General features: G+C 40.8%; 1 protein-coding gene across 2 annotated transcripts in view; it reads right to left on the bottom strand.

Moving 5' to 3' along the window:
- Window positions 1–13040, bottom strand: part of irx4a (iroquois homeobox 4a) — a 486370-nt gene that overhangs the window by 22805 nt on the left and 450525 nt on the right. The gene's annotated exons all lie outside the window — the stretch shown is intronic.

Below are 13040 nucleotides of genomic sequence, written 5' to 3'. Positions count from 1 at the left end.
ATGTCACATTTTCAGAAATATGCATGATGTGACATTAGGCATTTTTATATGCTCCACAAACTACTCCATCGCTTCTGCTGTTCTTTTTTGCCCCAGTGCTCACAGACAAATAATATGTGTTGGCCTTTCACCCTGTGTGTCAAAAAAAGTTTAAGCTGATCTGAGAAACAATCACATTTTCTGTGGAGATAGCTGAGGGAAATGAGAGGGTCTCCTGGCTTGGTGATAGAGATTTGTTGCTCGGGGGGTTTACGCCTTTCCTATAAACCTTCCCTTTCCCAAATAAAAAAAAAAAAAAATAATAAAAAAATGCTTGTGTGACAATAGTCTTTGAACAAGTATAGTGTCCTGAAACCATGAATAGAAATACATTTCCCTGCTTCCACCCTGACCCTGAGCCCTATAGCCCGTGGCCATTTCTGTCACACACCCACAAAGGGTCAACTCTCCAAACCTCTGTATAAAACCTTTTCTACCTTTCAGAGACAGACAGAGGTGGCGGTGAGGTGGTGGTGAGGTGGGGCAGACGGGCAGACAGAAACCAGACAGAAACCAGACAGAAAGAGAGAGAACCCTTCCAGTGTCCGATGAGCTGTTGTTTGTCTCCTTGAGGTCGCCCGCAGCCTTGATGCTTTTTTGTCTCGCCTCTGGACCTATTTTACTCCCGTCTCTCTCCCTCAGTCTTTCTCACTCTCGCTCCATCTCTTTCTCTCGTTCACCCCATCACTCTCCCTCCATCTGTGTTCCTCTGCCTCTCTCGCTTTCTCTCTCTCTACCCACTTTTCCTTCCGAAGGCTAAGGATTCCTGCGGCCCCTCTGAGAGAAGTGTGTGAAAATGCACAATGCAGGTCCCCCGGCGTGCCCACCCCCGGCACAGAGTGTGAGAAGAGGGCCCTGCATTTGATGCCTGACTGACCAAATCTTCTGCCAGATAGCTGGGCCTTTCTATTCCCAGCGGCGCGGCGAGAGCGTGGCCAGAAGTGGTGCGGAAGGAGAGGGGAAGGCACAGTAATTGTACCGAGGTCTGTAGAGATTCCCCAACCCCCTCCTCTCCTAAACCGCTCCTGAACGGCTTCTCAGTTAAAAGGAAAAGTGTCCCTGGGCAGCGAGAAGCAACTTCTCTCCAGAATAACCAAAAAACAGTGTGCACTCATATATGAATAACGTTCAATTTATCACATGAAAGCCCATATATTGAATACAACACCTTGCACTGTTCCCAATTCCATCTATTTTTCAACACTCCCGATGAAAACAATAAAAAAAGAGAAAAGAAATAAAAGCTGAGTTTAATTCCCAAAGTGACTTTTGGATTGTATTCTGCCAAGGAAATCCACGCTGTAAACAGATTTTTTTTGGTCAAAAAATTGTCATTACAACAACAACCTTTACATATTTGCAGCTGAGAGCAAGATTTTTACACATCTTCCACTCGAGCCTGCGTGTCTTCTGCTTCTTGGAGACTCGCAGTGTTGCTTATATTTCCGTGCCATGGAAATATCCAAAGGCACACTGGTGTTGAATCTTGCCAATCTGATAGTCACACAGCGATGACAACAAGAGGCATTCATGATAACAAAAAATGACCTTGACAACAATTATTCCAAATATCACCAAGTGACAAAAACACACAGTAACAGCGCAGATACACAACAATAGATCCAAGTCAGTGACACCCTCCTCCCTTAAAGAGGCTGCTATTGTAATGCTAAATATTTCATCAGAGACTGAGAGAGAAGTTCAGAGGGCCTCAAGAGAGAATACCATACGCTACAAACTTGTCAGACCTGCACACTCCATGAAATTTTAGGACATGGCATCTTTCCTCAGCAGAGGGAGACAAGGAGAGAAAGATGGTCCATATTCCTCATTATATCGTATAAAAATTTATGTGGCGGTATGGACAGAAAACCCCTACTTCCGGACAAATGGGATAGTCATTACAGCTCTGTTAAAATAATGCATTCACTTCAATATCATTTTAAAAAAATATTTTCAATGTATTCTATGCTAAATACATCCTGATTTCAGAGAAATTTTGTTGATGTAGTTATACAGTGAAAATAAGGCTATAGCACACTCACGCAGTGAGGATGGCAAGGGATGAGCCACAATTCATATAACCTGATGTTTAACACAAAACATTCAGCGACTCTCCACACCCCCTGCCTACTCAACACGTTCTCATCCCAAGGACATGGTGGGATGATGCTGCACGTGCTGCAACAGCATATGAACCAATGCCGGGACGTTAACAATTGCACATGCTGGCACAGATGGTTAGGCGACAAAGTCACAGGTGGTTAGGGTTAAGGAAGGAGACACACGGGTAGAGACAAACAACACATTCAAACAGGAAGCGAACACTGGACCCCAGCGTCAAAGTCTGGATTTCTTCGATCCATCCACCTCCCCTCCGGGCTGCCCTATAGGCACTCTCTCACTCCTTATTATGTATGTATATTATTATGTATATTATTATGTCATTACCAGCAGCATGTCAACCTGATGCTGTCCTGCCACGTTTCATGCGAACATGACAGGTTGCGTCCAGGCATCTACTGCGTCCGGCGACATATTATAATACTCGGCTGACTTAGCACAACAGCGGTTGTAGTAGATGAAGAAGGGAGTCTCCAAACAAATTCTTGTTAGGTTTTCTGTGTACAAGGTAGACAGTGTCCATTAGATCCTCAGCATAACATCAGCATGCAAACAGAAGCAGGCCTAAGCCTCAGAACACACGCTATGCCAGATGTGAAACCGTGCCCATTTCCACATGACAAATGACTTACCGGGCACCGAGGCCTGATAATAGGTTGCCAGCCTACTGCTAGCCAGTGTGATTGAAAGCGACTACTGTCAGCTAGCTAGTGCACACATGGATGTACCCCGTGGACACTCTGCCTCACTCCCTGCCCTGGCGAGCGGCAGTTCAGCCACTGAAGGTCAATGTGATGAAAAATAGCGACATGGTTAGTTAAAGGAAAACTTTGCTGATTTTCAAACAGCTCTGTGTCATCGCAGCGTGGGCATCGCTGGCAAAAACCTGGTTGTCTAGAACAGTCAGGAGAGGAAAACACAGGAATTGACCAAAAACGGTTCGAAATTCTTGCAAGTGTTCAACATGCTTGAACCAAGAAGGCATCTCACCATTGCAAGATCTGGTGATATCTAGCAAGAGGCAAATAAACAAGTTGGAGAACAACATGCTACTGAGCACGGCCTTTTAAGCAAAGCGCTCCTGGTGGAGTGTGCTGCAATAGCATCCCAACTCACACGCTTTGAAATGCTGTCAAGGAGTGAGTCACTGTTACAAGGGCTTGACATTGTCACACATTGTAGGAGAGGAACAGCTGCTGTGAGAATCACAAAGAAGCTATAAAGCCAGAGCATACATGGGAGGAAAAAAATTCAGTTTTCCGTATGTTTTCCAAGCAGGATGGAAAAGGGAAGCACATATTAATCTGCATCATCCACAACTTCAAGCAGAACATTTGAGGTTCTTAATTACATGTAAAAATGAAGCATCACTTTAGTCCTTCTAATTGAACAGAAACTTCATGGAAACTGGCAGAGAAAACGATTCCTTGAGTCACTTTGCAATCATTAGAACCAAGACAATACTGGCTTAAAAGGGGTTCAAATGAGAGAGCCCTGAGCACAACACGAAGCTCCCTCCGTGGGACAGATGGCTGTAACATGCAGAAATGTTTAGCCCAACAATACTTGCTGAATAGTGGCATAAACTAATAAACATATCAAACATGACGATATCCACTGGATATACAGAGAGTCCTAATATCAGAATCAGCTGGAGGACAGTCGTCTCTCTTGGAAGCAGATGCTTCAGAGGGCATCTGAGTGGTTTTTTCTAAAAACTCCCCATCCATTTCAAAGGTCCATGCTCAGCACTGCACATTTTCTGCATCCCTTCCAATTCATTACCCCCTCGCCCACATGTATTATTCTGCCCGCTACGCATTCCCTCTCGTCTCTTGGGGCAAATTTATTGGCTGAAGCATTTTGACTCCATTTACCTTTTAAAAGCTGCCGTTTAAAGCTCGATATTTTCCCTCTCCGCTCTGTTCCTCGATAGCTTGGGATCTATGTGATTGCCTTCCTTCTGCTTTGATGAGCACAGTAACTTTATTCCCTTGCCCGTTATCGAAGATATTGTAGATGAGTGGTTAGCTGATTTTTTTGTACGTTAGTATTTATGCAACTTATTTACAAACAAGATTGATCATTTTATTGATGGACATACTGTATATCTATTTTTATTCTCATTTGAATGTTTACTAAATGTCAGTTTACAATGAGCTCTGTTATCACACATTGATGTTGAGCTATATTCTCGCTAGTTCATTGATGTATTATCTTGTTAAATGGTGGTCACTTGGAATAAAAGTTTTTTGAGCATGAATTAGTTTTCTATAATGACAACGTTTCAGATTGTTCATATTGTTCTTTTTCATATTTGGACATTAGGAATAAAGGACTTCTTCAATCATACTTGATGTACATCAGATCCGACGCTGTATGTGAGCCTAAATGAGCGAGTGGCACAATACTATATAGGACATGACTCGCTGATCTCACTTCTCTCTTTAAGACGAAGGGGGGTTACGTTATGCATATTTCAGATGGATTTAAGCAGCGTCCTGTGGGTCCTTTAAGAGCCCATCATATTTATGAGGACTGCATATTATCACCATCAGGAGAGTGTCACAGAGGCTCAGAGAGGAGATGACTCTAATTGTTGCTGGCGTTTGGAGAACACACTACAGTAGTCACTGTTTTCCTGTCTTTTGAAGAGGACAATAGCCAAGTTTGGGTGGGAATTGTCATACAACACCTAACTCAAACAATGTCATTTTTTCCCTTTTTTCTGTTATGCACTTAAATTGATTTTAATCCACACATGATCAGAAAAGCCAAAACAACCCACAGGAGTGTTTCCTAAATTTGTGTCCCTTCAAGTGGTAAGAGAGCAACACAGAAATTACATATATGAGTGTTAACTTGCAGTTTTAAACATGTGGTTAATGAACTACTAGGTTAGGTTTAGGAAAAGAGCATGATTTGGGTAAGTTATGTATATGTGAAGTACATCCCGTTAGTCAAGTACATAATGTAAGATAAAGGTCTAGCGTGTTGGGTTTAGCGGCATCTAGTGATGAGGTAGCAGATGTAAGACAACTGCAGTTGCCAACATGAACATGTGGTAACGTGTTTCGGAACTGGGCAACTCTGGAAAAAAACACATGGTGGACTGAGTGGGAAAAGACCTGCTGTGTGTGTAAATACTACAATCAGCTCATTCTACAGTAAGAAAAACACGATTGTTATTTTCAGGTGATAATGCACGAGTGAAAACATAGCTATGAATATCATATTCCACTTCTGCCAACATATCCCGGTCAATCCTACACGTCGTACCATTAATACATAGGTTTACGTACATACATAAGTTAAAATAACTCAGTGTTGACTGTTTTTTGGTGCATTCAAATACCAATATCACCATGCTATCTAGTATGCCAGAAAAGTTTTTGGTATGCCTCAAATACTACCCTCTACTGTTACATACTATCCTCTGCTCAATGGAGGATACGTCACATCAACTGAGCCTCAGATAGATGAGACGAGCCATGATGACTATGATCAATCAATAAATAACAACATTTAACAACACAGTTTAAACTACATACACTGCAAGGTAACAGCAGAGCTCCCGAGGTTGACCTCCGCCTCTGGTGAGCTCAGCAAATGGTGTTTTCCATGGTAATGTCAAGTGATGACATTAAGATTTGCTGCGATCCAAATCTTTTTTTTTTTTTATTTTAAATTTTGTTCTCCATCTTGCATACCTCATGCAATGGTATGCACTTTGTTACAGCAACAGCAGTACACATTAAACGTAAAAAGCCGATTCAGAATGATTTGACTGATCCACCCATCATCTCCAAACTCCTCCCTATGGGAGTTTGTCACTTTGTATGCTCTAATTACTTTGGCTACTAGAGGTTGCTGCCATACAATAAGCGTAAATATGAGCTATAATAAGCTGCTTGAACAAATGATCTATGGGGTTGATTTTTTTGAGGAGGACAGTCTCCATCTTTGTGCTGCATATGGAACATTTCTAGTTATAATAATTTGTAATTTTCACCATGTGTATGACATCAAAAGCAGATTCTTGAAGCATAAAGTGCTGAAACACAGATTATAATGTTAATCATCAAGACTGGCTAGCTTTGGTCATACCCATGTGCATGCATCGACTTTGAAGGAAACAAACTGATTCGTTTTCTTTTGAAAATTTCCATGAGTTTTCAGACCAGGGAGTAAAAAATCCCAACAGAAGAGGGTTGTACATTGTTAGTTAGACCTTAGAGGTCAGCGTTAGCCAATTGAAAAGTTTAATTGTCCCAATATGGGACCCCCAGCAGTGTTACAAGCACTCATTTACCCATGTACATTCATTCTCATACAGACCCACAAGCATCCGCTGCACAGGAGGAGACAGAGTGTTGTAAGTGAGGGCCACAGCGCTTCACTGGCAGGACAGAGACATAAATCTTGGTGCCCTGAGGACAAGTATGGGAACCAGGGCGGGAGAGTTTAAAGGCCCCCACACAGCTGCTTTGATTCAGTGTAATTGTCACAGTACAGTATAGGACAGCACAGTTACTTCTCCACTGAGACCACCCCCTGTTCCAGCACAGGACTTGCTCAGAGGACTTAAGTTGCAATTAGTGGAAATCAAATTTGTGAATTCCAGATCTGCTCTCATCAATGAGATTATTAGATGTAAGGTAAAGAAAACAGATTCTGTTTTTATCTTTTCTTTGGCTGTTACGCTATTTATAATTCACTTTATCAACTTCCCCCTGCAATTATCAGTGTAGCACAGTGCCCAAGCCAATACAAGTACACAAGACTAGATAAAAGGCCAAACCAGTGAGTGTGCACCCAAAAGGATCACAGTCTCAGCCATTACAGAAGTTCCCAGTTGTGTGTCTGTAGTGAATCTATTGGTGAGGACAAACAGTGCAGCAGGAGAAAAAAATCAATCGAGTAAAGGGAGAGTATTGATAATAGTTGTGACTGTCATGAATTTAAATGGTGCCAGTAATGAACTATGGGAGAAAAAGTATTCAGATCTTTTTCCTAAGTAAAAATAGAAATACTAGGCTGTAAAAATACTATGTTGCAAGTAAAAGTCCTGCATTCAAAACTGTACCCAAGTAAAAGCCTCAAAGTATACCTTAAGTACTGAATGTAGAAAAAGTCATTATGCGGAATGGCCCATTTCAGTATCATATATGTTATATTATTATATTATCAGTTTATTACTGTATTAGTGGGGATCATTTTTAATTATGTTATATACTGCCGGGTAGCTTAACCTAAATAATACATCATATTTTATTAGCTGATATATGTTAATATTTTGCAATCTGCAAACTACTAACTAAAGCTGTCAAATAATGGGGTAAAAGTATATATGTGTACTCCACTGCATTTTGGAGGAAAATATAAAGTAGTGCAAAATGGAAATACTTAAGCTCAAGTACCTCAAAATTGAACTCGAGTAAATGCACTTAATTGCATTCCACTACTAGTAACAAACAAAATAGTTATGTGACTATTACATGTACCTTTCTGCAACTTTCTGTCATTTATTTGGTTTGAGGCACGTGCTTATATGAAGTACATTTTCTAAATAACTTAAAACTGGGAGGTAACTGTGCACATATACATCAATGTATCAATTAACTTCAACATTCATCTTTGGTGCTTGTGATGAGTTACATCCTGGAGATCTATAACATGATTGACAAGTAGGAATGTTGGTGTGTGCTGCTGCGTTTGTCCAAGCAGGCCCCGATTGCATCAGTCACACCTGGCGACTGCCTTGGGCTTACCAGCCTGTAATTTCATGGCTCAAAAGTACAATGTCTCATTCTGTCAACATTCACTCCTGATAGAGGATTGCTCATTTGCTGCGGTATCCAGCATGCACCATGCTACCTTTTTTCGTACAATGAAAATATTGCACGATATATTTACAGCATCCTAATTTTTCATGCTTTTCAATCCACAATGTTGGTGACTTTAAAGCAAAGAAGAGATGTGTTTTCAGAGATAAGGCTGGGATTGATGACAGCTGTGAATCACTTTTTGGCCTCATTGGAGAGACTTTACAATGCTGGTGGTCCACGATACTTTGGTGTGTTGCTTTTCTGTAACTTAGGAATGCAGCCTCTCCCTCTAGCTCTCTCCTCGTATGTACAAACCACAAATGACAAATCACCCGCAAGGACTTTCTAAGCACACACCGCTTCATGCATCATAAACAACATGCATTTATCTCTCCTTCTTCTTTCATAGTTATTAAGCTGAAGCACTTCACTGTAGGCCCCATCCTACTATCTTAAGAAATAATTAACAATAAGGTACGCCTCGCCCCTTCAATCGTTGTGATAATGGTTTTCAGATAATCAATATGCATATAGTTGTACATTTAAATTAGGATCAATATGCTTGGCTTAAGTAATACTTTATGCTAACAAGACATGGCATTAGTAATTTGAGAGCAGTGTTTAAGTATCCAAATGACTTCGGCATATGGGCTGAAGAGTAGTAGCTCTTAAAGAATTCATATGAGGTAGCGGTGTTAAAGGTAGTTAATAACTCATGACTATGAAGAGAGTTAATACCGATAAATGTGTTCCTTCTACAAAACTGTGTGTTTTAATGCATTTTCATGTAAATCAGATTTAAAAAAATAACAACTCATACTTAACACCCCTTTTTTTCATTATAAACAAATGCCTTTCCTTATTTTCTTATTAACAACTGCATTTACTCCCATGAGCTTTGAATCGGTAAATTAGAAAGCGACCTTTTAATTGTAATCAAAGCATGAGACTTACATGTGTCTGAACGTCACATTGAACTGTACCATTCACGGTCATCGAAGAGCCACAGGCAACAGTGGCAGGAGTTCAAAGGTTAGCCAAAGTGTGACGCTTTATTACCGGTGGAAAAGTAATTTTCTATCAATCGATTTCAAATGATCATAAGCCCCCGGAGGGCATCGATGCTTTATTATCGTCGCATTCAAACCCAAGAACACAGGGGAAGGATGTTTTATTTTGAATCCACCTTATAGATTAACATTCTTTATTACAGTAGGTAACACATTCATTTTATATAATAAAAAATATATGTAAAACAAAATGAAAATGATATAATGTTGGGGTGTGGCACTTACGAAAATTAAATAGAAATGGACAAGTGATGAAAGAAAAATTGAGAAAATAGATTCTCTATAGAAACTCACTCCACTATTACAATGCGTGACATTATTTACAGAGGGAATTAAATAAGAATGGATTTAGTTGATGAGATGTAAATATTCCATCAGGCTGAAATAAAAAACGTGGATGAGTGCACAGCGCATGCATGTGTGTGCACGTATCGGTGCTCATTCATGAATATGTGTATCCTTGTGTGTTTCTCCCCGCTCTGACAATAGAGCCCTCTTTAGATTTGCAGCTGATGGCGTGTCACGCTGAAATAGATCCCCCTCAGCACTGACACCAGAAGTCAGGCAGTTTGATGGTTCCCCAACTTGGGTCGCCTCCCCGTGATTGACGGTTGGTAGATTGCCTGCCGACCAAACACGAGTGTGAGGGAGACACAGCCTAGTCAATATCCCCCCGCCTCCTGATGTGTTTTAATGCCTGCACTTGCATAGAAAAGAGAGCCAACACCTGCGCGCACACACACACACACACACACACACACACACACACTCACACACATACATGCCCACACACATGCAATGCTGTTATCAAAGTTTACTTTCTGTCTCAGCTGTGTAAGTCACTAAAGTTACTAGGAGTTTGTTGTAGCTGATTTGTGTTTATTCAACATTGGATTGAATTGTGGTGGATTACGGGTGATGACATGCATTGCACTGTTTACACACACACGTCTGTGCAGACATATATGTGTGCACACACACACACACACACACACACACACACACACACACACACACACACACACACACACACATATACCCAAAAACAAAGACACACACATTAAGAAAAACAGAAATTAAAGTAAATGAAACTACATTACACAATATGGTTACACATATAGATGTGAGGGCTATGTGGTGGATGGATAAATGTATGCAGCACTTTCGTACATATAAAGGAAGAAAGAAACTAAGAGCAGTTAAAATAAAATGCCTTACAGTAAGTGCATTGAAAGAAAGACAGAAAATGTTCAATACATTAAGACATAATTATGCATTATATAAAGAGATAGAGGATACAGATAACTAAAAGGCTGCGAAACAAACATACTGAGAAAAATAAGGAGAGAAACTTAAAAGAGCATGACAACAAATAGAGAAACAAGACAAATAATGTCTTTAAATTGGGTAAAATTGCTAAATTAAGTGTATTGTTTATTGGCATAATAGTGTAATTCACACACAGATAACATACATTTCTACAATGGAGGGGTCTGGAGATATGAATTGAATAAACACACACATACAGTGGGCACACACACACACACACACACACACACACACACACACACACACACACACACACACACACACACACACACACACACACACACAGGCCAGTGAACTGAGGCCATCATCAAATCACACTGAGCATTGTTACATTTGAACAGGAGAGGCAGTGGGCTGGAAAGACTCTGTGTTAGCCTGAGAGAGGGTAAGAGAGGGAACAGGGCTGTGTGTGTGTGTGTGTGTGTGGTGGCTGTGGGTGGAGGAGCAGGGTGGGGGCCGGGGGTGATGGACGGAGGGAGTGAGGGAGGAGAAAAAGGACAGACTGGAAAAAAGAGAAAAGAAAGAAACGGCCACTAGACACAGAAGAGGGAAGAGAGCGAAGGAAGGCAAAAGTGCCGAAAAACTAAAGAAATGACAAGAGGGCTACAGAGGGACAGAGTGGAGCAAAAGAGGGAGAGGTTGAGGGGAGATGGTGAGGAAAGTGAAGCAAAGAGGAGAGGAGAGAGGGAAAAGAAGTGGTAGATTGGAGTGAAAAAAGAGGGGGAGTGGGGGGGGTTATGGAAAGGCAAGGAGGCACCCAGGGGAAGATAGAGGAAAAAGGGTTGAAAAGGTGGGAGGAGAAGTGTAGAAAGGAGAGGGTGAAGTCATGGGGGAATATCTCCTGTTGCCCATCCACGCTGCTGCTGCTGCTGCAAGTCAGCGATGAATTCCTCCTGTTTTGCTTTCTAGATGCACACTCTCCTGCTTCTCTTTCTAACCCCTCTATGTTTCTTTCAGGAGGATTATCCTCCATTCCTGTATGGATAGATGGGATTATGGGCGTTACAAAACAAAAAACAAAAAACACATAAGTGTGTATATTTATTTGAAGATGGATTGTCAGTGTTTAAATCACATGGGGGAGAGAGAAACAGAAGTGAGGGAGACAGAAAGAAAAGGTCATTCTGTTGGTAGTGACCAGAGGGGGTATTTCGTCCAGGGAAATTGCAGTGTATTGCTTTTGTGACAGAGGAAATGTAAACTGGCCGTGTGGGTGTGTGACCTCTCAGAGTGGAAGAAGGGGGGACTAAATGGACACAAAACACCCCCTGGGAACGTTCTCAATTCCTAATGTAACTAAAACAGTTATACGGACGCGGTGATGGCTGATTGTTCCTTTATTTGCCCGCGAGTCGGTCACTGCAGAACATTTCAGAATATGATGATGCTGGCGCTTGTGAGGAGGTTTGAAAGTCAGGTCGATCACTTAGAAAAGGATGTTAGGGGAGAATCTGAGTTGAGATTGGACAAATTCTATCATTACATTTTGTTTGCACTGATAATACAGCATAAAATGTTGGAAGTGGTGGAATTAATTACATTTAAAATGTTTAAATAAAGCGATTAATTGACACTTTTTACAGTTAAGCTTTTTTAGAAAAAAAAATGAATGCAAGTTGGCAAAGTAATACATTGAAAAAAAATCTATAATTGATTTTATATCTTAAGCCTCCTTTCCTTAAATGTTATTATTATTTTTATTTTGTTTTAATTTCAAAACAGTGAAGTTAGTGTGTTACAGCTGATGGTGTAAGCTTCCCCAGCAGCGGGGTCAGGAGCTTGTGGAAACAGTCTAAGAGCTGCCACCTCCTGGTTTCTTGAAGTATTGCAACTGTGCTGCTCAAGATCAGGAAAAAATGTACCATACGCATCAATGTGGCTGTGCTGCAGAAGCCCAGCAAAAAAACCCAAAAAAAACAGACACAAGCTTACAGTAAAGATCACAGGCGTGGAGCACAGTGGACAGTAGATCATGACAGAGAACATCAGATACAGTATTAAATACTGCAGCAGGATTATCCAATGTGATTCTTAACAGGATATGTATTACCTGTTGTAAATATTTTATCCAACAGAGGTTTTATAACGACATAAATACAGCCTACAATAAATCTATCGTAATATATATATATATATATATATATATATATATATATATATATGTCCTCCATGTTCTATTGAGGTGTACATTGACTGATGTAAATGTAACATTCTCCTGTGCAGCAGCCCATTAACGCAGAACTAAACAGTCTATAATGCGACATCAAAAGCTTAACAGTTGACTGGGCCCAGTCACACCTTATCAATGCTGCGACATTTAAACACGGGCCTGGACATCACATCTGCACCATGCAAAACTAAATGTGATTTAATACCACTTAAGCGTCCGATGCAACACACATACATACACTAGCATATGCAGTCGTACAAATAGATCCGCAGACACGTGCACACATTCACATTGTTTTCCTCACTTCCATCCAGCCTACATGTGGTTCTGCAGATTTAAAGCAGGGGAAAAGGTGGTTTTCATATTTTACTGGGGCTGATTATAAACCTAAAGATACACACTGGGGAGTGATTCATTATTATATGAAAAATGTACCATGATGCAAATATATTTGTGTGTGTGTATGTGTATGTGTGTGTG

The sequence above is a fragment of the Plectropomus leopardus genome, chromosome 11, assembly GCF_026936395.1.
Source record: "Plectropomus leopardus strain MGB_pleo_1.0 chromosome 11, ASM2693639v1, whole genome shotgun sequence".
NCBI lineage: Eukaryota > Metazoa > Chordata > Actinopteri > Perciformes > Serranidae > Plectropomus > Plectropomus leopardus.
The sequence above is the reverse complement of the archived record's forward strand: the minus strand, read 5'-3'. Positions and strand labels throughout refer to the sequence as shown.